This window comes from Rhodnius prolixus, unplaced genomic scaffold (assembly GCF_049639745.1).
Source record: "Rhodnius prolixus isolate KJV_2025 unplaced genomic scaffold, Rpr scaffold_8, whole genome shotgun sequence".
NCBI lineage: Eukaryota > Metazoa > Arthropoda > Insecta > Hemiptera > Reduviidae > Rhodnius > Rhodnius prolixus.
The window spans coordinates 39,850,121-39,875,527 of record NW_027411593.1 but is presented as its reverse complement, the minus strand read 5'-3'; the positions used below and the strand labels follow the sequence as shown (position 1 = coordinate 39,875,527).

General features: G+C 33.5%; 1 protein-coding gene across 15 annotated transcripts in view; it reads right to left on the bottom strand.

The window, feature by feature from the left end:
• Positions 1-25,407, bottom strand: part of LOC141451497 (neuropeptide CCHamide-1 receptor-like) — a 130,754-nt gene that overhangs the window by 10,135 nt on the left and 95,212 nt on the right. For 7 of the 15 annotated variants that reach the window (XR_012456852.1, XR_012456866.1, XR_012456865.1 and 4 more), the window contains exons 1-5: positions 25,142-25,376; positions 23,185-23,406; positions 18,304-18,556; positions 16,557-16,669; positions 3,272-3,399 (exon numbers count right to left, since the gene is read on the bottom strand). The gene's annotated coding sequence lies outside the window, so the exon portion shown is untranslated. Of the gene's footprint in view, positions 1-3,271; positions 3,400-8,302; positions 8,429-16,556; positions 16,670-18,303; positions 18,557-23,184; positions 23,407-25,141; positions 25,377-25,407 lie in introns of those variants that run through there. The other 8 variants (XR_012456856.1, XR_012456862.1, XR_012456855.1 and 5 more) reach the window with 7 other exon arrangements.

Below are 25,407 nucleotides of genomic sequence, written 5' to 3'. Positions count from 1 at the left end.
TAGAGTAAAGCCGTAGTAAATTTGCGGTTTACCACTCTTAAGCTACTGTTTTGTGGATTGTTGGTGAATGGCGGTATGAATCACCACATTTTGTTTTCCCCTACTGACTAAAGTACCGATCTAGAACTTAATGATGATTACTTTTCACTTTGTACAATGTTGAACATGTAAAATTCTAACTCAGTTACTATATTTCTCGCGTATACGTATATAACTGCAAAGATTAAGGTGGTAACAAACTCACAAAAGAAAACTTTTATTTTAGCTAGATGAATATGTATGTAGAAGATTCAAATCTGTAAATATAAACAGATTTTACATTTATTTAGTAAGAAAATCCCTGAGAAACAAATATGGTTAGGAGGAGAAGTTTTTCTTCTTATAAAGAGATCAAGAAAATTTTGTCGTGTAAAAAAAACTTTCGTGAAAACTTGGAAAGCATTTGGTAATATTAAGCCTTCTCATGCAATATGTAGACAAAAACATGTTAAGCCTAGAAGTATCGTGCAACATTTTCAACTACTACTACTTCAGTTTCTCTAGTAAATTTTTTATCACAAAAAACAATTTGTCCCCTACTACTTCCATTAATTTCAAATCAAATTACCAATCTAAATACAAAGTTTCTGCTACCTGGGAATTTTCGCTTTTTCTTCTTATCTACGTCTGTTTCTTGTGGTTGGTTATGTTTTGATTAAGTTGAAATGCGCAATGATAATTATCTATTTATCTATATATTGATACTCTAAATGACCATTTTGGAAACAATATTATTTTTCTATCACTTCTGATGAAATGATAAGATAAAATAAAGAATTGCCAGATAGATACCTTTATATAGAACAAGGCTAATTTTATCTACTTGCTTATCAACATTTCGAAAACTTTCCGAGTCAGTAAAAATGCCAGCAAGAAATAAAGTTTGATACAGAATAGCTCCGGGAAACAATAACAAACAGAGGAAATTCATTGAGTTGACAACTCGCATGTCCTCTATCGTACAATAGATAAAACTTACGCGTAAAGTGAATTGAAAAAATAAACTATGAAACAAATGTGATCAAAAGTTCAACAAAATGGTTGAACGTTATCGTTGCTCATATTAAAAAGAGAGTAGAATAAATACGTTCACGATTTGTCAGCCTGGCCGTCATTTCTATTGTCCAAATGAAAAATTGTGGTTTTTGTCCGTCTGTTGAGACATGTTTTTTTTTTCAAACATTTAATTTACTTTCATTTTCCACTCTGATGTTATTTACTGATCTTCCAATATGTGTAAAGAGACAAATGGTTCAGTTTATTAAATAAATCACCGTTTACCTTCTTTTTTTCTATTACAATTCCTAATAAATCATATTTGATGCTTCGACAGTTACTAATGCCAACAGGTAATCATTTATGCAAACATTCATTTGACAAATCAGAAATGTAGATTTTTTTTCCAGTATTCGTACTCAAGTATTAAACAACGAGTGAAACTATGGTGTCAATTAAAGTAGAATTTAAAAATTCACTGTTCTAGAAAAACCTGGATACCCTTTTAACAGTATAATTTCCAATGTCATACATAAATTGAACCCAGCAGAGATGTCAAGTTGGCAAAATTGAGCAGTTACCTCACTCCTGCGATCTGGCACATCTATTCTATCAGATCAATAGCTGAATTTTATTCGTGGCCAACGTATCAACACTTTCAAAGTCAGAGGAAAATGTAGCCAGAACGTCCTATACGGGGGATAAACTAAAACCTCAAATAGTGGCCAGACTTAGTGGTTATAGTCCAGACTAGTGGGCAGGAGATTCTCAGTTCGAATCCAACGGGTAGCTACTTTATATTTATTGGAAAAATGATGATATTAAAGTATGATGAGCTTCTGCCACGTCACCTAATTCAGTAGCTGAACGTTAAAGCCCAGCTTGAGAAATGGGCGATTTCTTTTACTTTTTATTGATTTATCAAATGAAAATTATCCTTGACTTCCTACAGATGTATATCTATGGAGGAAGCCCAGGTCTTTTCAAGGGAGTAGTGCCGTAGTGTGAGTGTGTATGTGATGGTGAGAGAGAAAGAGAGAATCTTGGATGATGGCATGTTTATCCCTATAATCAGAGATTGATTTGATTGATACAGTTTGGTTGTAGATAATTTCGACTTCGCTTATGTTTCCGTCTCGCACTACACTTGCTGGTTCTCAGACAGTAAACTTGCGTTTTACGACGCACAAAATGAACGTAATTGGGAACTATTTAAAAAAAAAAGAATATATCACAGTTGAGCTCTATTTGTTTATTTATCTAGTGCTGTTATAAAACAGCTATCCGAGTGATTTATTTTCTAGAAAAACGTCAATTAATTTGAGGGACGAAGTAAAACTAAATAAAGATATTAGGATGAAAAAAATTAATGCCAGTTTCAGTGATTATAAACTTTATTATGCCGAGCTTTCGACCTAAGGACTAGGTCATCTTCAAGGCTAATTTACAATATACTGTTTTGCATTATTAGAGGGTTGGTGTGTCTTCTGTCTTGTCTGTTCATGGAACACACTTTTGGATACACGACGAAGAAAATAACAGAAAGGTACTTAGAATCAGTCGATGAACAGACAAGACAGAAGACACACCAAACCTCTAATGATGTAAAACAAAAGGCTGGACACATTTTACACTTGAATAAACATGCGCGCAAGGACACATCAAAGAAGTATTTATATTTTATCGTCATTTTGATCGGACTACTCAATGATGGATAGTTATATTGATTCTATGTTACATTTTTTAGTTCTACTTAAAACATTGAAGGAATAATAGTTTTCGTTGCTATTTATTACACAATTAACGCATGATTGTGTCAATACAAATATTCATAAATCTCTTGGGGTTATAATCGGAGTCTCCTCTATAGAAATACAAGTATACTTGTTTTATTCTGTTCGGCCCGACAATAACTGTCAGTGGTGGAAGGAAATAATCGAACGAAACACCTAAACTTAGGATTAGGCATGTTATACTTTCAAAGCATTTTTGTTTTTGTTTTTTGTACATGAAAATCTGAACCATTAAGAAAATCTATTGAATAAAAATTAATACATATGTTCAATTTATTTATTTTTATCACTGATTTACCAAAGCGTGCAGTCGAAAAGCTTTAGAAGCTTTTAAAAATCATTCCTATAAAGAAAAGCTTAAACCTGCTTTTTCTTGAAATGAATTTTTTATGTGAAAAAGAAGATAATCTGCAGTGTTAGAGGCAAACTGAAAGCATACATACGTGTTTTTTTTTTTTTTACAGCAGACAAGTGACTTGGAGAGCAACAGGATCTATTTAAATCCTGAGCAGCTTTTTTGCTGGAGTTTGAGTAAACTCATTTCTTCTATTTTCTGAAATCTTCACAATACCTGAAAAAATAAAATAAAATATTCAAGTTTAGGACAAGCAATTAATATTAAATATTTAGTTTACAATTTATAGTGTAAACGCAATTTTAGGTCTCCTTAATTTAAGGCAGGATATGTGTTTGGCCCACTTTATTCTCCTACAGGCAGTGTTTACCAACTGTGTATGACTGCTTATTCGTGTTTATTTTAAGTTTATGTTGAATCTGTTTATGAAAAAGGTCTGTACGATTTAAAGACTGGCATTTTAAATTTCAGAGAATTTTTGAAATTAAATAAAGGATCTGTCAGCTTCTCAGACTGGTTCAAAAAATTAAGAAAGGATAATGTCTTCCTTGTGCAGTCAGGTTTGGCTTCCAGGAACTTGCAACAGCTGATTTGAAAGGCTTTGGCAAATACCCGAAACTGAAAGGCCAGGGCATGATGTTGTAGAAGGAAATAAGATGGCCGATACCTCGGCTAAGAAAGAGGTCTAAAACGTTTTTGCAGAATAGAAATCTTAGGAAGGAAGAATAAGTCTATAGAGCCACCCTCTGGACCAAGATCTATGATTGGCAAAGTTTATAACTAAAAACTTAAACCTGGCATGATCTGAGACTCCTCGGGGTCTGGGTAAAATTAAGTTTTACAGCGTGATGGTTTGTTTTGGAATTAGAGATGAGTTAATGGTGGACATTCTCTTTGAGTAGCTTCCATTACATCCACAATCTATTATACTCAGCTAAAACTTGTACTCTTCGTTTGGGCTGGAAAGTACTCCCCTTTGGCAATTCGGAAAGAATACTCCTTCACGAAGGCAATCAATCATAAGGCCGTCCCAGTAAACGTAATTAGAAGCCTCAAAATCAGATTTTGAGTTCTACCATACCCAGCACAGATAATTTTCCGTAGTTGAGCAATAAGAATGTTTTTTGTTTTATTAAAATCCAAATGAGTCTCTAATTATTGTACTGCACTTACGCTACCCACTTTTTTTGAGAAACTCTGACCCAGTGTACAAATCAGAAATTTTCGTTGATTAATGTGCGAACATCTCTGAACATAATAATCTAATAGATGATGTTTGCACAATACTAGTTTGTAAACTTTAATACCTAACTTTAATAGAAGATGAATTGTGATGCTGAATCAAATTATTGATCAAGAAATTAATTGGAATTGGGCTGTTTACTATGCACCTGTAATCACGACGAGTTCATGTTGATCAATATTAATTTAATTTACATCCTACCTTATCTATTCTAATTTATACACAAACTGTCGATATTTTCACAATTGATGCTTTATTTTAAATAAACTAGCTACTAGACACACTTATTGGGGAACTAAAACTATAGTTGAAGTCAGCACAATTGACAGATCCCTGTTATATAGGGCTGTTATTTTTCTCTACCACTCAACGACCTTTTTATTTGACTGCGTCATGTGAAAGAAATAGTTATTTGTAGTACAAGTGTGGGATGACGGGCATAGCGAGTGGATAATAAGGACGATGAATAATTTAAAAGATGAACTCTAAACTTGGGCGAAAAGTGAATCGCTGAAGGTTAGATTAGAATTTAGAATTAGAAATTAAACTGTTCTTTACAAGTGTCAAAATTGAAAAAATATGTAGTTCTATTTTAAGTTTTTTACAAATTACTTTTTACATTGATGTTCACGCTACTTACAATTTTTTCCACAATTGACAGTAGTAAGTAATCTTGCTAAGTTTAAGTTTTATGTAAGTTATCTATTAGTTCTTTGATAGGCCTGCGAAGCTAATATGTATTGTGGTACTGGGTTCGATTCCCGGTCTTAGGCCTTGGATTTTATGTAATGGTTAATAAAAGAAATTTACAGTAAAGTATGTTTGCTAGTCGCCTCCGTCCACGACACCTAGTAAATGGTAGTTGTACGTTAAGCCCTGCCTGAAAAAATAGGCGATTACTTTACTTACTTACTTTTTACTATTAGTTCTCTGAAATAATGGGCCAATTATTTAACGACTGCAGAAAAAGGTATTTTCTACGTTATGCATGTACTTTATATTAATCCGAGCATTAATAAAAACAAATATAAAATAATAATAAACACACACGAAAAATACTGGTCAACTATTTTAATCGTCAACATACAAGGGAAAGTCAACCCATGAGGAACATGAAGAAAAGGAAACAAGAGAAATGTATAAAAAGTGGAGGGTAATACAAAGGAAAAGAAAAAGAAATCAATTCCGTTTAGTTCAGGAAGTTCCTCAACAAACCTATAGCACCGTTTTTTAACAGAGGCACGCTGTGGACTAAAAAATAATACAGGCAATAGTTACCTCCTCCAATATTATTTAAAGTAAAACTAAATCCGGTCTAAGAGCATACAATAACTGAAGAAACAATAAAGAACAAATAGTAGAATGGCAATAACAATAATAAACAAGACAACGGGACCTTTTGTCTGAGTATAGCCCTTTTAATGCGCCGGCCAGGAGACCGGGTTCAGTGGGTTAGTTTTATATACTTGAAGGGCCGCATCTAAGAGCCCGTATTATGGGCTAAGTAAACTGCAAATAGAAGTACACATGTCCTGGAACATTCTATTTAATACAAAAAAGAAACTTTTTCAATTTACCACATGTCTACCTACAACTTTTCCCTAAAATATTTTAGCTTTAATTTGACAATCTGAGCATAAACCATGTTTCATTTAAACTTTATTATTATTATTTTTTTTAAGTTAAGGAAGTTTATGTATACATATACAAAGAAAGAAGATCGTAATTATTAGAGTAAATGTGTTAATGAGGGGGAAAAAAATAAATTCTTAATGAGAAGGTAGAACACTAAAACATCCGCTGTGGTCTTTTACACTGCTTTAATGCTTGTTTTAAGAAATAATGGACCTACTGCTTACTGTGGGGTGCAAAAATTTTTAATGGGCAAAAACTGTTATTTAACAATCTTAAAAATTATAAATAATTTCTGTTGAAGATAAACTTCATTGGCTAGCAACACTCATATTGAATTTGAATTTCTCTCACACAAATTGCAACAATTAAGAATTTCTTTTTAGTTTGTTGATATTAACCAAACATTCTCACAGACCATTTTTGCCTGACTAAGATCACAAAACTAAAATTTGAAATGGAAAGTTTAACATGGTTGCAATACCTATCATACATTATCTTAAAGAAAAAATAATAATCTATAACCACAGAAAAAGATTTGAACTCGCCACGACTGGCCATCTCCAAGAATATTCTTTCTAAGATATACATAAGCCACCTTTTGCCAGAATTATTTTCGAAAATTGGAATTCGAAACTCGTATATGTAATTAGAATATAAACATAACATACGAGGTACGGCAATTAAATAACGAGACTGATGCTACTACAGAAGAACTATGCATGCGCCAGTTAGTTATAAGAAACAATTGTAAAGAAAATTTTAAGGTGTCTTTATTGTCTTTTTTGGAGGGCAGAGAGGTTGTGAAAGAGTTGATCTGGAGGATCAGATCTCTTGCATTTTTGCTGCATTGTTAATAAAATAACAAGAACAATAACAGGATTTCTCCAAATATGAAATTCTAGCGATGTACTTGTGGCCCCTTAATGTAATGTACCATAAAGTGATGAAATGTTCTGTGGTTTACACTTTAGAGGAGATGATGACCGCCCGGGTGGCCCTTCCACGTCCAAAACGGATGAAAATATCGATTATAATTAATCAACATTACTACCGTGAGATGCTTGCTTAACTCCGTGAAAGAGTAGGGAAAAAACGACCCGATTTGTGGGAAGAACAAGACATGGGTTCTCCATCAAGAAAACCGGCGCCGGCTCACACTGCATTGTCTGCAAAGACGACGTTTCTAGCCAAGTACAACATCCCAGTGCTAAGGCCATCCGCCTTATTCGCCTGACCTGGCGGCCCCATGTGACTTTAGATCTGTTCCCCAAAGTCAAATCTGCATTAAAAGGAACAGGATTTCAGTTTGTTGAAGCTGTGAAAGAAAACGCGGCAAGCGTCATGCAGGAGCTGACAAAAAAAGACTTCCAACACTGTTTCGAACAATGGTAAATTCGCATGGAGCGTTGTAGGGATAGGGGAGAGGTGTATATTGAAGGTGATAATAACTAAGTATGTATAAATTTAAAATAAAATGTTTTACAGCAAAAGTCTCATTATTTAATAGCCACACCTCGTATTTTGTACGATATGTAATATTTTGAGTTATATAAGAAGAAAAGAAAAGTCACAAAAAAACTTATTTCTTTATCTCGAAACATGCATTTTTTTGAGAAAACTCACAAATGTGACGCAATATTTCCTTACAAGGAAGGTAGATGTAAGAGAAAATAAAAAAAATTAAGGGAACAAAATTAGTTTCAATTACAATGAAATATCTTTTACATTATTCATTTAAATTAATTAAACATGTACACCAGTTTTAGACGAAAGAAAACCTCAGCAATATCGTGGTACTACCCAGTAAAGCTTTTAATTTAGTTAGAAGATAATTTTATTTGTAGCAGCTCTGCTGGTACACCCTATTCAGGAGCTCCAATTAAAGCAACAGATGAACAAGGATTCTTAATACCACCTTTTATGTGCGGCTTACTTTGATGGACTTGTAAATAGCTTGCCGAGAACTGACAAATATAGGTAGTAAAAGGTGTACACTGTCCAAATAGTCTGGCTGGGTTGTATAGGATTTAGACTGTACTTAGGCCGATCACATCTGTCCAACTTTGGCAGTATTTTATTCTTTTTTACAAGCTCTTTTTAAAAAAAAAGTAGTAAAGGGATACCACGATGTCTCCTATTTTTAGAAAATTAGAAAACCTAACAGGACCCTCATTTACACAATTCTCAACTTCTAACCTTCAAATTTCTTTCCAAATTATAAAAATGTTTACTGATCGTTACATTAAAATTTGTTTAGATGTCCAGCATGATGAAACGCTACTTTTTTGAGGTACCCTTGACTTCACGGCTTACTCCCCTTAAAAAGAAATTTCGCCAAACAGGTGTCCGACTGGAGCTGTAAGAATCCTAAAAAACAAATTTACAAAATAATAGTAATATCTCAATTTGAGCAACCAACTCAGGTTATGAAAAAATTATATAAAATTCCCTTCTTTTTTTTAGACCATAACTCCTGAAATATTATATTTTGATCCTTATTTATATTTTATGAAATATAAATAAGGATCAACACTTTCAAAGTCAGAGGCAAATATAGCCAGAACCTCCTATTAGGGGAATAAACTAATACCTCAAATAGTGGCCAAATTTAGTAGTTATAGTCCGGACTAGAAGACAGGAGATACCCAGTTCGAGTCTAACAGTACCCAAAATGCGTACCCTAAAATTCCAAATTTATAAAAATAGCCTTTTTTTTTTAAATTTATTTATTGAAAAATTTATAACTGCAAAATTAGCATCTAGTAAATGTGATGAAGGGAAAAGATGAGCACAAGAGTGGAGCAATTGTCCACTGACAACTCTCCGAGATATTTACAAGCAGTGAGGAATGAGAAATATGCTGGTGATAGATTTTGAATGTGATAAGGAATAGTGAACAACTTGAGATGAGCGAGATGCGAGTAATAGCGCTGAGAAGAGTGACTGAATGAGAAGAGAGAGGCATATTTACATAATTACAAAAAATTATAAATCAAATGGGCTAAAAAACAAACAACTATTTTATTGTCAAATAAATCTTCAACGACATAAATTTTGCAGCTTAAAGTCTTGAGGTTTGAAATGAAGCGAAAACAAGCACGAGGGTTCCATTAAATCTGAAAACGGAGATTATCAAAAACCAATTCTTAGGTGTGGAATTTAAAATGAAGGATTAAGATAAGTGGTTAGTAGCTAGAGGTGAATTAATAAGAGAGAAAACGTCTATATATGAAGGAGCAGAGATTAACTGGTGTGGAGAGATGCTGGATTGGAGAAAATTAACTGTGCGGAAGGATTAGACACTAAGACATTTTGCAATTAATGGATTATTGGCCATAAAAGAGTTGTAATCATGATTACAGGCAAAAAAAAGAATGAATTAAATTTTTTAAAAAATAAAAATAAAGAGTAAAAACTATCCTCCAGCAGCCCTTGGAAGGTTTCTAGGCCCCGCAAGTAGTGACTTCATTTCTGGCAAATTTGGAAATTACTACATTTCGGATGGTTAAGTGGTAAGGCTATAAGTAGCTTGGCATCCTTCCGATTGTACTCATCAAATTTCTAGTGCGCAAGCAAAGGCTTCCTAGTGCCAGACTTAGTCCTACAAGGAGAGATGTCGTTCTTGAAGATCGAATCAAAAATGATTTCACGAAGTTCATTAAGTGCATTTTCCAACATTTATAGCAATATAGTCTGTTGGGGCGATGGAGAGACTTATTTAAAAGCAAATTTATCAATTACAGTAAATTAGAATTATAGCTCAACATCGTCTTTCTCATAAAATTGTAGTAAGGATGCTCTATAAAGGTAATAAGTGCAGTTTGGTTGGCGGCGTGTTGTGCAGTTACTGCAATAGAAATGAAATGGAAAATATGGAACATTTCTTCTTCTACTGCCCTATAAACGGACCTCTACGCGATCAGCATATACTAAAGTATTTCCCTTCAATGAACCTTGATATTGTAAGTTTGTTTGTATTTGTTAGTACAGACAAGATCAATGGCACTGTGTATTATTATGTATTGGGTTCATTGAAGTTGAGATCTTTTATTATGAATCAATAATAAGTCAATATAAAAATTTGACACATCAAATGATGTGTCCAGAGGATATCTTTCTTATACATTGAGCTGCACTATTGGTTGTTTTTTTATAGGTGTAATTTTTCTATTTTTTCGTAATGTATATTATATTTTTACTATATTTTGTGAAGTCTCACCCAACTCTCTTGTAAAACTGCTAATTGTAACAAAAGTAATAAATAATATTTTTAAAAAAAATCCAATATCGCAGAATTTCTCACGAGTATTGCCAAATGGAAATGAGGTCAAATGGGCACTTATTTCAATATTAGGCCTTTCCCTTCGACTGTTCTATCATATATATCTGTTACGCTTAAAAGGGGGTATTCCCAATGGGTTACTGGCATCGATCTCACTACTTGTATATTACTATTATCAACAGTTGCCCATTCCTAAGGGAGCTACTTACACTTATCCACACTACATTGATAATTTGGTTCTCCTCAATTATTCATTTCAAATACCTTATCAGTAATTCTAAATATAGTAACATAATAAATAATAAACTGTAATAAATCATAAAGCATGTTTTAGAAAACTTTGTTGTGCTAACTCACATGGGCTTTTTTCTTTATTACAGTTTACATTATTCAATTCTTGATACTTAGAATTTTTACTCAAAAGTGGAGGTCATTAATATTCACTATAGTTCACTATAGTTATATATTCATGTTCACTACAGTTAAAATATTAGTAAAAGAAAGACTATATCATAGTTTCTTCATATAAAATTCTCGGAAAGAAAAGTTTCAAAGTTTTGTCCAAGTTCAGAAGAATGCCAAAGATAACTCTCTTAGAAAAAGTGAATAAGCCAATCTGTGACGTCACTCAAATACTCAAATTGAAAACTGATAAGATAACAATGAAAAAAATAAACTTTGTGAACTAACTTTTTTTTTAAAGCGAAGTATGTTTAATTCAGAATATTTCAACTGGAATAAATTATTGCTCGTGGCTAAGTACTCCTACAATAAATAATGTATATCTTTAGCGGTACTTCTTGCATTGCAAACATTATTCTCACTACAGTCCTTATTTAACTTTAGAAAACTATGCATTTTAGATGTAAAACTCTCACTGTTGACAATGTAAAGTAATGAAAATAGTTTTAAAATTAATAATTGGATAAAACTTAAAATGGTTTCACCTTGAAGTAATCTTAAGGATGTTAAATGTTGAGTAGGTTCGCTTGAGTAAATAGTTTAGTTGATTTAAATAGTCTATTCAATTAAATGAGGAAAACTTTAAATTGGAAGATGAATTACACGTTTGAATCTTGGTAAGAACAAACACAATTAATTCCTTTCTACATTTCTCTCACTTTATTTGTCATTTACTAAATAAATACGAGGTTTTATATAGTTGACTTATACTGGAAACTAGCGATGATGTACTAGCGATATTTGTTAATGGGGAAGCGGCTTAAGAATTGGCCTCGTCACGAATACAAACCTACAGTAAATTACCAGAAGACTACTGTGTGGCACATGGGACCCCATCATCAACGTTATAGATGTTCCTTGATCTACGACGAGTAAAAATACATAGGAATGATGCTTACAATATGATGGCAAACTATGGTTGCTCTAAACCCAATTCTTTGCCCGCAATAACTATCTTTAACCACAAAAAAGGTTGTTGTCATTATCCTAAAGTAGTACCATTTTAAGAAGAGACTTTGGCAGAAAATGGTGACCATGGACCAGCAGAGGCTGGCTTTTATGATTAGATTTCTAGTTTAAGCCTCTTGGGACAGTTTTTTTGGACATCCAGAACATGGCGAACATCATCTGACTAATCCAGAGGAAGATACCCGAGCAGGCTCTCAGGACATATTAACAGTCTTTTGGAACTTTTGAAGCTGAAGAGGTAGTTACTTGTAGTCACTTTTCCCTGCTGCCAACGCAAATCTCCTAAAGTACCCACCAGTCACGAACAAACTGGCCGCTGGGAGATTGAGGGTCCATGTCGACTAAATCTAGCGTTTATATAGTCTACACAGAGGATCTCCAAACTCGTACTTCAGGAGAAAAATATTTTTAAAAAAATAACAAATTTGACACGACCGCAAATTATCCCTCTAAGGGAAAAACAATTTTACATGGACCCATTAATTATGAGAAAACCAAACTTCTTTCAGGTGAATTTCAATATTCTATTAAAACGAAACCTTGGTATTCTTTCATGACGCGTTCACTGACTGACATGAGAAAAGAAAAATCTACAAAATTCCTTTCACTACTATTTATTCTATTTCTAGTTTGTACTTTTACAAATAGTTTGTGTGAAAATAACCTCTTTGGTTGAAGTCAAGCAATAGATATTTTTTTTGTTGTTGTCGTTTATCTTCACCGTTATTAAACCCACAGAAGTTAGTGGTGGGTATTTCTGTCATATTTAATTGAAAACTGCGGTTAACAGCTGCAAAAAGCTTTTCCGGAATTCAATTTCCCCTATTCTTTATTTGGTTAATAAATATTTTTTACTTGCCCTTATTTAAAAAAAAATAATAATAATAATAATAAAAAGGAAAGGGATTAGTTATGCGGTTAGCATACTGGACTCCCACGCGGAGGTCCCGGGTTCGAATCCAGCAGCTGACCCTTAGATTTTCTCTTCCTAGGAGTTTCTTACAGCTCACTGTTCGGTGATGGACAGTGTTGTCTGTAACGATAGAACACTGTACGAAGGCCGGCAGTGCACTGAAAAAAACCTTAGATGTTGACGCACCTTAAATCATTAAAAAAAATAATAATAAAAAGAAGTACAGCATGTCAAATTTTACAAATTGAATTTACACCGTGTTGAATTTTAGTTTCCGTGTAGTTCTTAATCAGAAAAAGGTATTTTTTTAGAAACTATTGGGTGCCCCTGTGAGATAGTTTGTGTATCAACTAAATCAAGTTTGGAAGAAGTCACATTACGTTCAAATTTGGTGATTTTTTGTTTTTTTTTGAGGTTCTTAAATAAGCTTTAGTTTAAAAATCAGTCAATCCAAAAAAATGCCATAGTCAAAAAAACAGCATCCTATTTATGCATATCCATAACTTTTATTCAAATATAAATGAATTTTCTTCTTCTTTTTTTCAGGAAAAATTCATATTATGGCAGCTCTGGAAATGAGGAGTGAATCCATTTTTCTTTAAAAATGCCATTTAAGTATAATTTATCACTTTTGTAGTATTAACAAAGATTAAATGGTCTGCTAAATCCTAAGTCTGTTCCGAGGAGAACTTGACACTTGACGAAAACTAATGAGAATCCGCGCAGTAAGGACTCTGTAAACTGAAGCTCCTCCCACCCTATCTTACTGAGCAAGGCGTTGTGTGTATACGGTTACACGTGTCATACCAGCTGGTGTGGCAATTGGCCAGAGAAAGGAAAAATAATCTGGGGTGGAATGACCGACGCAGTGGAAGCGCTAAAATAATTGAATGAAAATCGTGTGGGTTTATCACAGATTTTTTTTAGTTTTCCTTTTAGCTTTTTAAATTTTTAATATTTGAAAACCAAAAAATTAATTGTACCGACCTTTTTTTTGTATTAATTAAATATCTCAAATTCCGCCCTAGATTCACACATTTTGCACTTGATTTTGATGCTGTTGTAGCATCCAATACCACAATTTTATCAGTAGAAAATGAAACCTTTACTTTAATAATTTTCAAAATATTTACCTGAACAAGATTAGAAATTCTCACCTGACAGTGAATGGATGGTCAAAAATGTATGAATTTATTAATTTTTTCTTACGTAACCACTAAAAGAACGTAACCACTTTGTTCAATGTATTTCCAAAGCATAGTTTCACCGATTAAGGGCGCGTCTCTGGAAGGTGTGCAAAATACCTAACTGCGGCACCTATCATCTCTTAATTAGTCTCAAAACGGTTAATACCAACAAATTTCTCAACTTTTGGTCATGGAAGTCAGTAGAAAGGGTAAATAGAAAAGATGTTCCAAAAAAAATTTGTACTTTAAATCCCTTAGTTTCCTCATTGCAAAGCATCTTCAAGAGTAGGCTCACTGTTTTGAGGAAAACTAATGATTTTCTTTCGCAATCCAGGTCTTTTTTTTCACCAATTTTTTGACTAGAAGACTTTGTAGTTTTTGTTAGTTATTGTTTTCCTCTTTGAGTCTCACAGATTTCTTTTGGTTTGAACTGAATTCAACAGATCTAACAAGTAGTCGACTGCACTGTGCTAGTGTCTTTAAAAGTAAATGGCCACACTGGAAGGAAGGTGAAGACGAGGAAGATCCGATAATATGTGGAAAAACGAAGTGATAAAAAGAGTAAAATTTAGGAAAATCACAGAAAAATTGGGAATTAATACCAATGAACAAGGACGACTTATATGGACCATAGCTTAAATATGGGACCGTAAGCTCTACGAGGGGGTACCCAAAAATAACCGGAATTGCGTTGCCGCGCATGGAGCTTATGTAGTACGCATTTCTGCCGCTAGACGTGTATAGCGCAATTCCTTGCCAGTTCAGTCCTGCCTGTGTTGTCTGCCTGGCTTGTTCTGTTCATCTGCAGTGATTGTTTTTACCAGCGCTGTTTTGTTCTTTTTTCGTTTTTTATGATGGCAAGTTTAAGTGAACAACGTGCAGCTCTAAAATTTTGTTTTCTACTCGGCAAAAATGCTGCTGAAAGTGTTTTAATGTTGAAAACAGCTTACAAAGATGACGCTATGGGAAAAACTCAAGTATACGAGTGGTTTACTCGGTTTAAAAATGGCGACATGTCGATTGATGACAAACTTCGTTCTGGACGTCCATCAACTGCCCGAATCGACGAAAATGTTGAAAAAATTCGAGAGCTGGTGTTCACAGACCGTCGACTTTGAAGTTTTGAAAAGATTGCGCAATAGTGTTCGCCAAAAAAGACCCGATTTGTGGCAAGCAGGAGACTGGTTCTTCCACCACGACAATGCACCTGCACACACAGCCAACTCTGTTACACAGTTTTTGGCTAAAAATGGCATGGTTCCGCTGCCCCACGCACCTTACTCGCCTGACCTGCTCCGTGCGACTTTTTCTTATTTCCACGCATGAAAAAGGGCATGAAAGGTCACCGATTTGACAACATTGAAGAGGTCAAGAAAAAAACGAAGAAGGAGCTGTCAGCCATTTCTAAAGATGACTACAAAAAATGTTTCGAACAGTGGATGCACCGGTGGGACAAATGTATTAGTTGTAATGGAGAGTATTTTGAAGGGGATAAGGTTGTTCTGTAAAAAATTTGTAAATAAATAGCTTTTAAAAAATAATTCCGGTTTTTTTTGGGTACCCCCTCGTATATGAACAAAAAGTGCAGGACAGGACTTTCAAGATGCCACTGGAATCACACAACAATGAAGAAAGCCTCTATTCTCATTTTACGGCCTTATAAAAGTTTAATGTTGGTTTAGCGTGTCAATAAACAATCCTGGGATAAACGCCTTCACTTATCTAGGCAGTTTAGAGATTTACAGATTACTGAAGATGTCTCTAAGTTCAATTAAGGGATTATTTAGTGAAGAAAAACAAAAACTAGCTCACCTAGTTGACTGAAAATTTGCAAAAAGTAAAATTAATATTTATTTTGAAACGCTAACGCTGAAAACTCCACTGCCAGTGTTTTCTGGAATGCAAAAGGGTTTTTTTTTACTGAAACCTAGTAAAGAGTGAAACTGGCGAATACTGTGTTGCAGATTCGTTAAAAATGACATCACATCCGGATACTGTATTTGAAAAACTTATGGATTTGAAGAGGTTCTTGAAAACGTCACACTAATCACCAGAAAACTGTTCCCAAATCTAATAGAAACTGTGGCTGGAAACGTTTTAAGTAAAAAAGATGAGAAATCTGCACGCCTCCAAGAATCGTATTTCTGCAATCAATTCATTGAAAAACAATGTACCATACAAGGAGTCACAGACTAACGATGACCATAGTGTACCCATTTAAGATTATTCAAAAGTGGGCAAAAATCTAACGCAAATTTGCAAAATTAACCTACATGAATATTGAAGATTCTCACAGAAAACATAACTTAAGTCATGGCAAATATTTTACAGAATGATGGCAATGACATTCGTTTAGCGCCTCGTATTGGCGCCATCTAACGGGGTTATTAAGACCTATATGTGGGTTATAACCTGTAATAGAATGGTAACTTCTTTCTCAGCCCTTATTTACAGACATTTTATGGTCTTTTAGGCTCAGCAACCCGGCAAGACCAATTCAGTCTAATGCACACACAAACACATCACACCCACATAAAGTAACACCCGCAGGCACATAAATTGTGCTAATGCTGCTATTAAAACGTAATGTACCCAATCTTCTATCACCCACTTTATTAAATATAACCACATATGGAGACGACTATAATGGACAATAAAAAATATAAATAAATAGATAAGTACCTTTTTTTTAAATAATAAAAAAATCCTTATAACCGCATTATTATCTCCCGCTTCCGTTTTATTAGTTCTTCAAGCAGAATCCCGGGGGGGGGGGATGAACTTGATCATCAATTCTGCAAAAGAGAATAGATGATTAGAAATAAAGAAAAAACTGAAAATAATGAGAATTATCAAGATCAATGACATAAATAGGTTAGAAATGATCTAGTACAAGCTATTCTGGACCAGAGCAATGAAACGTGAGGAGCATTCTTGACTATGGAATAATGATAATGACCTATAAGCCAAGGTTTTGAATAATTGTTGATTTATCTTTAATAGAGGAAACCTTATGACCTGGAACACATTGCTATATGTTAAAGAAGGCCACAAAATGCAGACAATAATGCTTCCTCTAATAGAGAGAAATCATCCATTGTTCTAAGATGGCGGCCTATAGGACATGATCATTCCTACCTACTTTTCTTCCAACGCCGAACCTTGGCACATTTGAACTGCAAATACAAATGACAGACATGAACTACTTAAGTAAATAGGTAGGGCAATAGAAGATGGGCTACCCATCCCCCATTTCTCCTTCATTTCCTTCTTCTGAGTAGCAGTGTCTTCTTCCACTATAATTACGATGATGAATTCTGTATTGTTTCTGGATCATCAGAAATAGAAAATTCTTCGACACTCTTTCTAGATAGATTCTCAAAGTTTCTAATCTTTGCCTGCGCCTTCGATTGAGACGCTGTAACCATTTTCGAATAGCCTAGAGCAGTGATGGCGAACCTATGACCAGCAGGTAAGACACTGACCCGCGCAAGCTTTTTCACAGACCCATAATTGCTAGGCAACCATTTGTTGGTTTACGCGGGTTGATTTAGATTTTCTAATTGTGTGGATAATTTATATTCTATCTGTATTTTTTCAATCACGCATTGACATAAAAGCAATTTAAATGCCATCTATAACCTTTAATTTGATCATTACAGTTCTAAAACGCAAATGACGACAAATGCTTTTGTAGTATTTGAAATAAAGCAAAAGTTTTTACAAAATATCAAATAAAATGTATAATTTTACTCATATTTTGTTTGTTAAAAAAATCGACAACCCAAAGCAAATGACCATATTTAGATTTTTCTTCAGATAAAACACACTTTTGTTCAGGTTTTGTTCAGTTATGTTTGTGAAAATAGACTTCCATAGCCACTTGTTTCGTCCCGTTTTACCCGTTAAGCCAACTGAATTTTAAAGATGTTTAGTTTTGAAAATATTCAGTTTAAATTTTTTAAACTTAACTCTTGTGCAAATGGGCATTAGTGACCCAAGAGCTAGTACTAAAAAAAAAAATGAACAAAATTTGACCCACGTCTCTAAAAGGTTCGCCATCCCTGGACTGGAGCCTGCCTGAGGGCTCCTTCTCTCCTCTTATTAGTTCAACCAAAAAGACTTCTTACATTAGATTCAATAACATTATATTTATGTACTACATTGTTTTATCTGTTTGCACAACATTTACTTATGAAATTTAAAAGAATTAACTATTTAAAAAATGTTACGTATATTTGAAGAAACCTTTAAACATGAACACTACTATAATTCTTCCATTTTTTTCAAAATGGCTACCAGTGAGATGGTCATGACTTTTTCCTAGGGAATTTTATCTCATTTATTCTACAGTTTCTGTTTAGGATGCATTAAACTGCATTGTCCTCTATAAGATAAAAAAAGCAATTAAATGTGATGGTAAGATTACCTGGAGGAGGTTGAATGCTACACGGTGGAGCTTTTAAAGTTTATATTATAACCAAATGAAAGCTCCTAGTTTGGTAGGTACTTTTTAGACTGTTGAAAGCTTTCAGCCTCATATTTTTTTTTTACTTCCTTAAAGCTTAATTTTTTTTTTTTTACTTTTTTTAGCAAGGTAAGGAAACCCGTAATGATCATAAGAAAGTTTCGAATATTCGAATTATTCTTGGCAAAAATTTCCGCTTTTAGTCTCCCTGAATCTGTAAAAAAAAATATTATTTGGTTTATAGTCTATGAGAGGTGTGCATGAGTGTGACAACAAAAATTATTTCGAGTGGGTCCTAATACGAAAACCCAACTGTAACTGTCAAAATACCTCAAAAGGAAGTACCACTTAAAAGAATAAATAGATTTTATCGATTTAGGGAGGGCCCTTGTAGCTTTAGGGAATGGGTAGGTTCACTAAAGTACCTTTTAAGTATAAAGTATGATTGTACATCTTATATAGTACTCGTATATTAAAAGAGGAATAAATGTGTTTATAACATTCCGAATTTGAAAAAGAAATCTACAAAAGGAAGTACGTAAGTACCACATTACGAATTGATTTTTTATTTTTTTTTTTAACTTTTCAAAAATGAAATTTATTTTTAGGGTATTCTGAAAACAATTTTTTTATTATTATTAAAAATGCTCAATAAAAAAAAAATTGTATGAACAAAAGATATCTCCCAAACAGAAGAAAATGTCCACCATCTTCTTAAGATCAACCTAAATGTACCAGAAAATTTTCCTTCCATACAAAAAATTGGAACATTAAAAATAAAAAGATTTTATGAAACAAAGGAGAAAAACCTTTTTAACAGAGAAAGTTAAGAGTTCTTTATCATCTCATTTTGCTTCTGAAGAGCCTAAGTCTTTTGACAGCGAAGTAATGAAGGGGAGATTTAAAGAAATAATATAAAAGTGAGACAATTAAAAGTTTCAATAAAACTATTTAATAAATCTTTACCATTTATAATGAGACATAATTAATAAAAACAAAGAATTTAAGAAATTTAAAAATCAATTGTTTAAATTTTAAATTTCGATCAGCTGTTTTCCTTTAAACTTAAAGTACTAACACTGCCTTTAGTTTTAGCATAATTTAATATTATACAGGGAATAATATCTTAGTATACAGGGCGTTCATTTTAAGACGGCTCAAATGCATTTCATGCTTAAACGGTTAATCTGAGCGAAAAATGGTAGAGGAAAAATTTGTTGCCCGTCACCTCTAGTTTCAGAATATGTGACTTGATTTTAGATTCCTGCCCGCATATGCTGCTGACGCGCAGACCAAAAGTAAGGGTTCGCAGTTGACCTCCATTTTCACATACACAGAAAAGTTATGAAAGAAATCGGAAACCGCAATTCGATATCTTCAAAATTAAAGGTGCTAGACCATTTCAAAATCTGGATATTTATTAATCATATTTCAATTTTTTAACTTGTTATCAAAGAGAAAGAAGAGCACGCGATAGGTCATTTTCATGTATTTTTTCATCCCCTTCCTACTAAAAATATTACCAAGGCAGAAAAGCTAGTATTTTTCTTAATATCGGGAAATATGTCGTTTTCCGAGTGATTTTTTCTAAGAAAAATCAAATGTTAAGAGCTTTAGATGTTCTCAAGCATACACAAAATGGCTAAAAATTAATTTTACATCTTTTACAAACAAGAAGGTTTAATAATTATTTGGTAATTTTCGGAGAGTTGTGTTTGATTACCAAAATAATTGGAAACTTCCAGCCATATATTTAAGTGATCAATATCTTTCATGTAAAGGATCAAACTTATTCCTTAATTTATCAAATAATGCACTTTACTCAACTTGTGAAGCCTTCAAAGGTGCCTCTTCTGGCTCGCAAGCCAGGTTAGCCAGAAGGTTATCAACTGCTCTCTATATCTGAGGAGGCACCTTTGGAAGGCACAGTACATGCTTCACAAGTTGAGTAAAGTGCATTATGCGAACCCTCACTTTTGGTCGCGCGTCAGCCGCGTTTGCGGGCAGGAATCTAAAATCAAGTCACACATTTTGAAACTAGAGGTGGCGGGCAACAAATTTTTCCTCTACCATTTTTCGCTCAGATCAACCGTTTAAGCATGAAATGCATTTGAGCCATCTTAAAATGAACACCCTGTATAAATGGTTTTTTATTCAAGGATCTCTAAGTAAAATTGAAATCTTTTTACTTTTATGGTTGAAGGATTTTGACTTAGAAAAGTTTACCTAGTTTGAATTTTCATTTGAAATCCTAGAAAAATGTTTCAAATGTACGTTGGTAGAAGAAGTGGAATGCTGTAGACATGAATTATTGGAGTAAAGTAGCTCAATGATATAGTTTTAGTTAAAAAATAAAAAACTAAACGAGCGGAGAATTCACAATAGAATGTTAAAAAGGGTTAAGAGAAATAGCTGAGTCAGCAAGTGTACAGTCAGTCGGATAAAACCAAATTCTATGCACCAAACTGATCAATTAAACTTCTGATAGAGATGAAAGTGCGAGAAATTGGGCAGGGATAGGTACAAGAAAAAAAAAAAAAAAACTTGCGAGCTATAATGGGTAAAAACAGTGATATTATCTACAAGTGCGGGCCTGATCAGTATATAAAAATATCATTGCAAAAATTTGTGAAACTTTGTATTTCAGACATAATTTTATGTATTTATTTGCGCATATGTCTCAGTAAATATGTCTTTAACTCTTTGCGGCTAGGTGGGTTAAAAACTATCCCACCTTTTGCTTAGCTTTTGCTGCATGGTGGGATATATTTTAACCCACCTCGAAAAGTTGAAGTTATTCATACATACAGCTTAATATGTTATTTAAAGTTTTTCATTCAGTTGGCAGTGCTATGCACCAATGGTAAATGCGAAAATAAGTGAAATAATTTTTTTATCTATTATAAACTTGACCGATAGTAAAAAATGGTGGCACCGCATACTGTTCTATTATTTGGATGCAGCTGTTGTTAATTCATATATTGTTTATAGACAATTGGGACAAAAACATGGAACTTACAACATTTCACGGAACAGTGCGCTGAAGGACAGTGCTATACTGTCTGCAAAGTCCCGCTTTGTTTTGGTCAAAAAGTTGTGTTTGGATGAACACCATATAAAGCATTAGTTGCATAGTGGTATTATACAATACCAGTGGCCCACACTAAAAAAGGACTATTGAAATGGTATTAATTTTTTCTTTTCTTTTTTTCTGTATTTCGAGAGTGATGATTATTTGAGAGGGATGATTACATATGTAAGATAATGGAAATGAATGTTTAGTTCCATTTTTTTTATAATAAAAGGAATTCTGAGCAACTAGGGCTTTTATTTTCTTCAAAATCGTGTATCTCAAAGAGTTAAGGGAATTTTTCTTCTCCTCTTTGCATCACTTTCCTACACTCTGACAATTATTTTCTTTTCTGATTCATTCCTCATTAAATGAAAAGAATTTAAAACACACGCAATGGATCTGAATAAACAAAAAACCGAATCATCACTTATTACGCAGTCTTTATTCACTTCTATACTTTCTATAAAACTGATTTTAATATTTTTAGAAGCCATATTAAAAATAATTCAGCCCGTCAATTCGTAGTCTGGCTACAAAATAAATTTTAAAAAAGCTTGTATTCAAACTTATTTCACAAACACTCCAGACTTTTTCCACTGTTATGATTCAAAACTTCAGTATTATTCATTTCACAATTTTTAATTAGATGAGTTCTGGATAGGGAAACTGCCATTTTTTTTTGTTTTGTTACCTTGATGGTATCGATTACTAAAGAGAGGGGAAAGTGATTCGTCTATCCAACATTAGAGATAGAAACTTCTTAAAAATTCATATTCCAAATTAATTGAGACTCTGTAAGCAAAAATTATTTTTACGCTGTCAATGTTTGAAGTTGAACTTTTTAAGGGAAAATACTACGTAAAGTAAAAAGAATTTTTTTAATGAGAAGATGAAAATGGCATTAAAAACAAAACTAAAATGAAGAGTAACATTCACACCGACAATCGGGTCTTTACCGCCATATAAAAAAGTATTAGTATGGAAACGGGGTACACTGCACCAACCTTGGTTCTCACTGGTATCACGGGAGATCACTCTGCCCTAGAAAGCCTCTCTCTAGATTACGAGATACCAGAATTTAAGAAAGTTCTATAGAATGTATACGATCCTCCCCCAACAACCAGGCTAACTAGAGAGCGGAGTATCAACAGAAGTTCTAGAAAGACGGCGTTTCACGCATAAACCGCTCCCTAATGTCAATACTCTCCTCCTGTGGCTATGACTAAGTTAGATATGCTTAGAGGAAGACTTGCTTGAAACCAAGAGAATGTGGGGGAGTTTAGGTATTTCGTACCTAACAACTGGTCACACAAACCAAACTCTCTAGAGGAGCAGGAGAAGAGTGGTGGACCTGGAACTCTTAGAATAGCCAATTCTTCGCGGTGATTCTCTTCCTAGAATAGTAAATCCTCTACCACCACTTGGTAATTACCCAGGTTCTTTAAGGAATTTTTCTTTAGACAGGTGGAGACATTGCTTTCGAACTCAAGATACTTCAAACCAAGTATTCCCTCTGAAAACTCAAGATAATTTTTTTAATTTAAAATCATAAAAATAACAAACATTAAAGAAAGAATATGAAAGAGAACTATGAACATGTTTAGTCTACCGCATGAGAGCATGAAAATAAGAGATAACTAACACTCCAGAGGCATGTGTTCTGTTAAAAAGAAATATGCTCTACAGGGTTGTGCTAGTTAGTAAATAAATCACTTAAAACGCCACTTTATATAATTATTTTCTCTTTTGTGCTTGAATTTTCTCATTACCTTTCTATTGCTGGGCTAGGACGGGCTAACGGCAAGAAGAAGTGTGTGGTTCCTGTTTCCACTCCTGCTTCACTTCCGCTTTTTCTCACGACACCACACTTGGTGATTCCATTATCTATCTCTTAACTTCCACTCACATTCGAGCACTCTGCAGTGTTTGTGGCATCTGTTATGGATCCTCTGCTTCCTATACCTTGTATTTCCACTCTGGTAGTGATATATCTAAAAATAAGACATATTTTTTAAATACTACTGTTAATAATAAAACAATTAAAATAATAATAATTAATAATACCGACAATATAGTTTGAACTTAGAAATTAGAAGCTGAACACTTAAATGATAGTTTATAATATCAGAATTTAGTTAATCTCCTACCAGCGCAATTCTGTCTTCATTCCCGTGACTGTAGTGGAGTCACGAAGAGGTAGCGCAGACTAGTTTTCCTAGTATGGGTTGTCTGCTACCTAATTTTAGGCCGCTGAAAGCGACTTTTTTATCAGTCGTTAGGCATTCAGCACTAGGCGAGATTTGTGGCTAATCTGATGCCAAATGTTTCCCAGGTTCCCACTAAGTATTTAATTTTAATTATATACAAGGTCTGAACGTCTTAAATTTTAATTAATTAAAATAAATCTTCTTTATCCAGCAACATACATGAACAGCCAGCTAATCAATCAACAGACAAGAAAATACAAAGTAAAATTGATCTAAACACAATGTATCCAAGTGAAGTCAAGTTATGCAACAATGTAAATTAAGGGGAATCTGGACAGTATTGAGACTAGCTTCATTCCAAGGATATATCTACACTACAGTATTAAGCAATTGTTCAATAATTCAGTATTTGTAAAAATACATCATATGTTCCAGTGGGACCTCTAAATCTTTATTATATAGTCTTATTTTTACGTTTTAGAACAGAAATCCAACGTGAACAGACGAATGCATGTGCCTGTCGTTGAATGGAGCTATACCTACTTAATGCATCTTTTTATTAGGGTACCAGAAAGATAAATCAAAATCACCATTTTTAGGTTTTCCTGAATAAATGTATACAAAAAAAATGTTTTAATGCATGCTCAACTTTATTTTTTATTTGAAAAGTGGGTGGGCCACTTCTTTGACATGAATTGTCATAAAAACACTTGCAGGTACTTGCACTTATTTGCTTTGGGAATTGAAGATACATAAGAGGTAAATCTAACATCCACGAAAGAATGTTTAAAATTAGAAAAAGAGCTAAGCTGAAGAATAAATTGATATGATATTGCCCGGTTAAGAGACAATATTTCCGATGAAAATACAGTAATTGAAAATTAAGAATGTCGCACTATATCTTCTTACACTGAGAGAACCAATGAGAGAAATGAATGAAATTAGATAATAATAAATGACCACAAAACAAAAAATATAATAACCTCGTATTTGGTTTCATAACTATAACTAAATCCTGGTGACAGATTGCTACATGCTCTCCTACACTGTCCTTTTATAATGAAAAAGATGGAAGCTGTGTCATCCTACCACTTTCTCATCACGAGAACCAAAATTACGAATTTTTCCTTCATAAATTCGTTGTCTTCACTTTCTCATACTAGGTTTTTAATTGTAGAAAACAATAAATTCTTATTTTCTAATCGTAATTTTTTCCATTGTTCGTAGCTTAATTGCAGTAAATTTTGAGATATTCTCCCAGAATTAGTTTATTACGTACAAGCACAAATCAGGTTGGTGTACTTTCTCCGCTTGTTTGCCAAAAACATTTCCCTTAAGTATTCAATTCAGAAGTTTTAATAATTTAGAACACTAACTCTAACCTTTAAGACCTCATGTTTAAGGTTACGCACATTATTAAATTTTACTTGAGCTACAGAAGTGTAAAAATTAAGAAAGAAATTAAAATTGCTTAATTAATTTAATTTTAATTTTTCCGTACGGTATTTATTGTACTTACATACATTTGTTTCCTTAAGTGGCATCGTAGGTTATCTTGTTATTTGCTATTTTGCTGGTAAATTCAAGTTATCTATTAGTTTTCTTGAACTGATTTAATTTGAGAAGAAGTGTTTTCAGAAAATATTAACCACTAATCATTATAAAAGCCATGATGTCAGTCTGAATTTCCTATTCTTTCTGGCGGGCTTATCGTCTACCCATATCTGAGTCTTGTATGTAATTTAATAAGGTTATACTCAGGTTATGGAACAGTGGTGTCTAAAA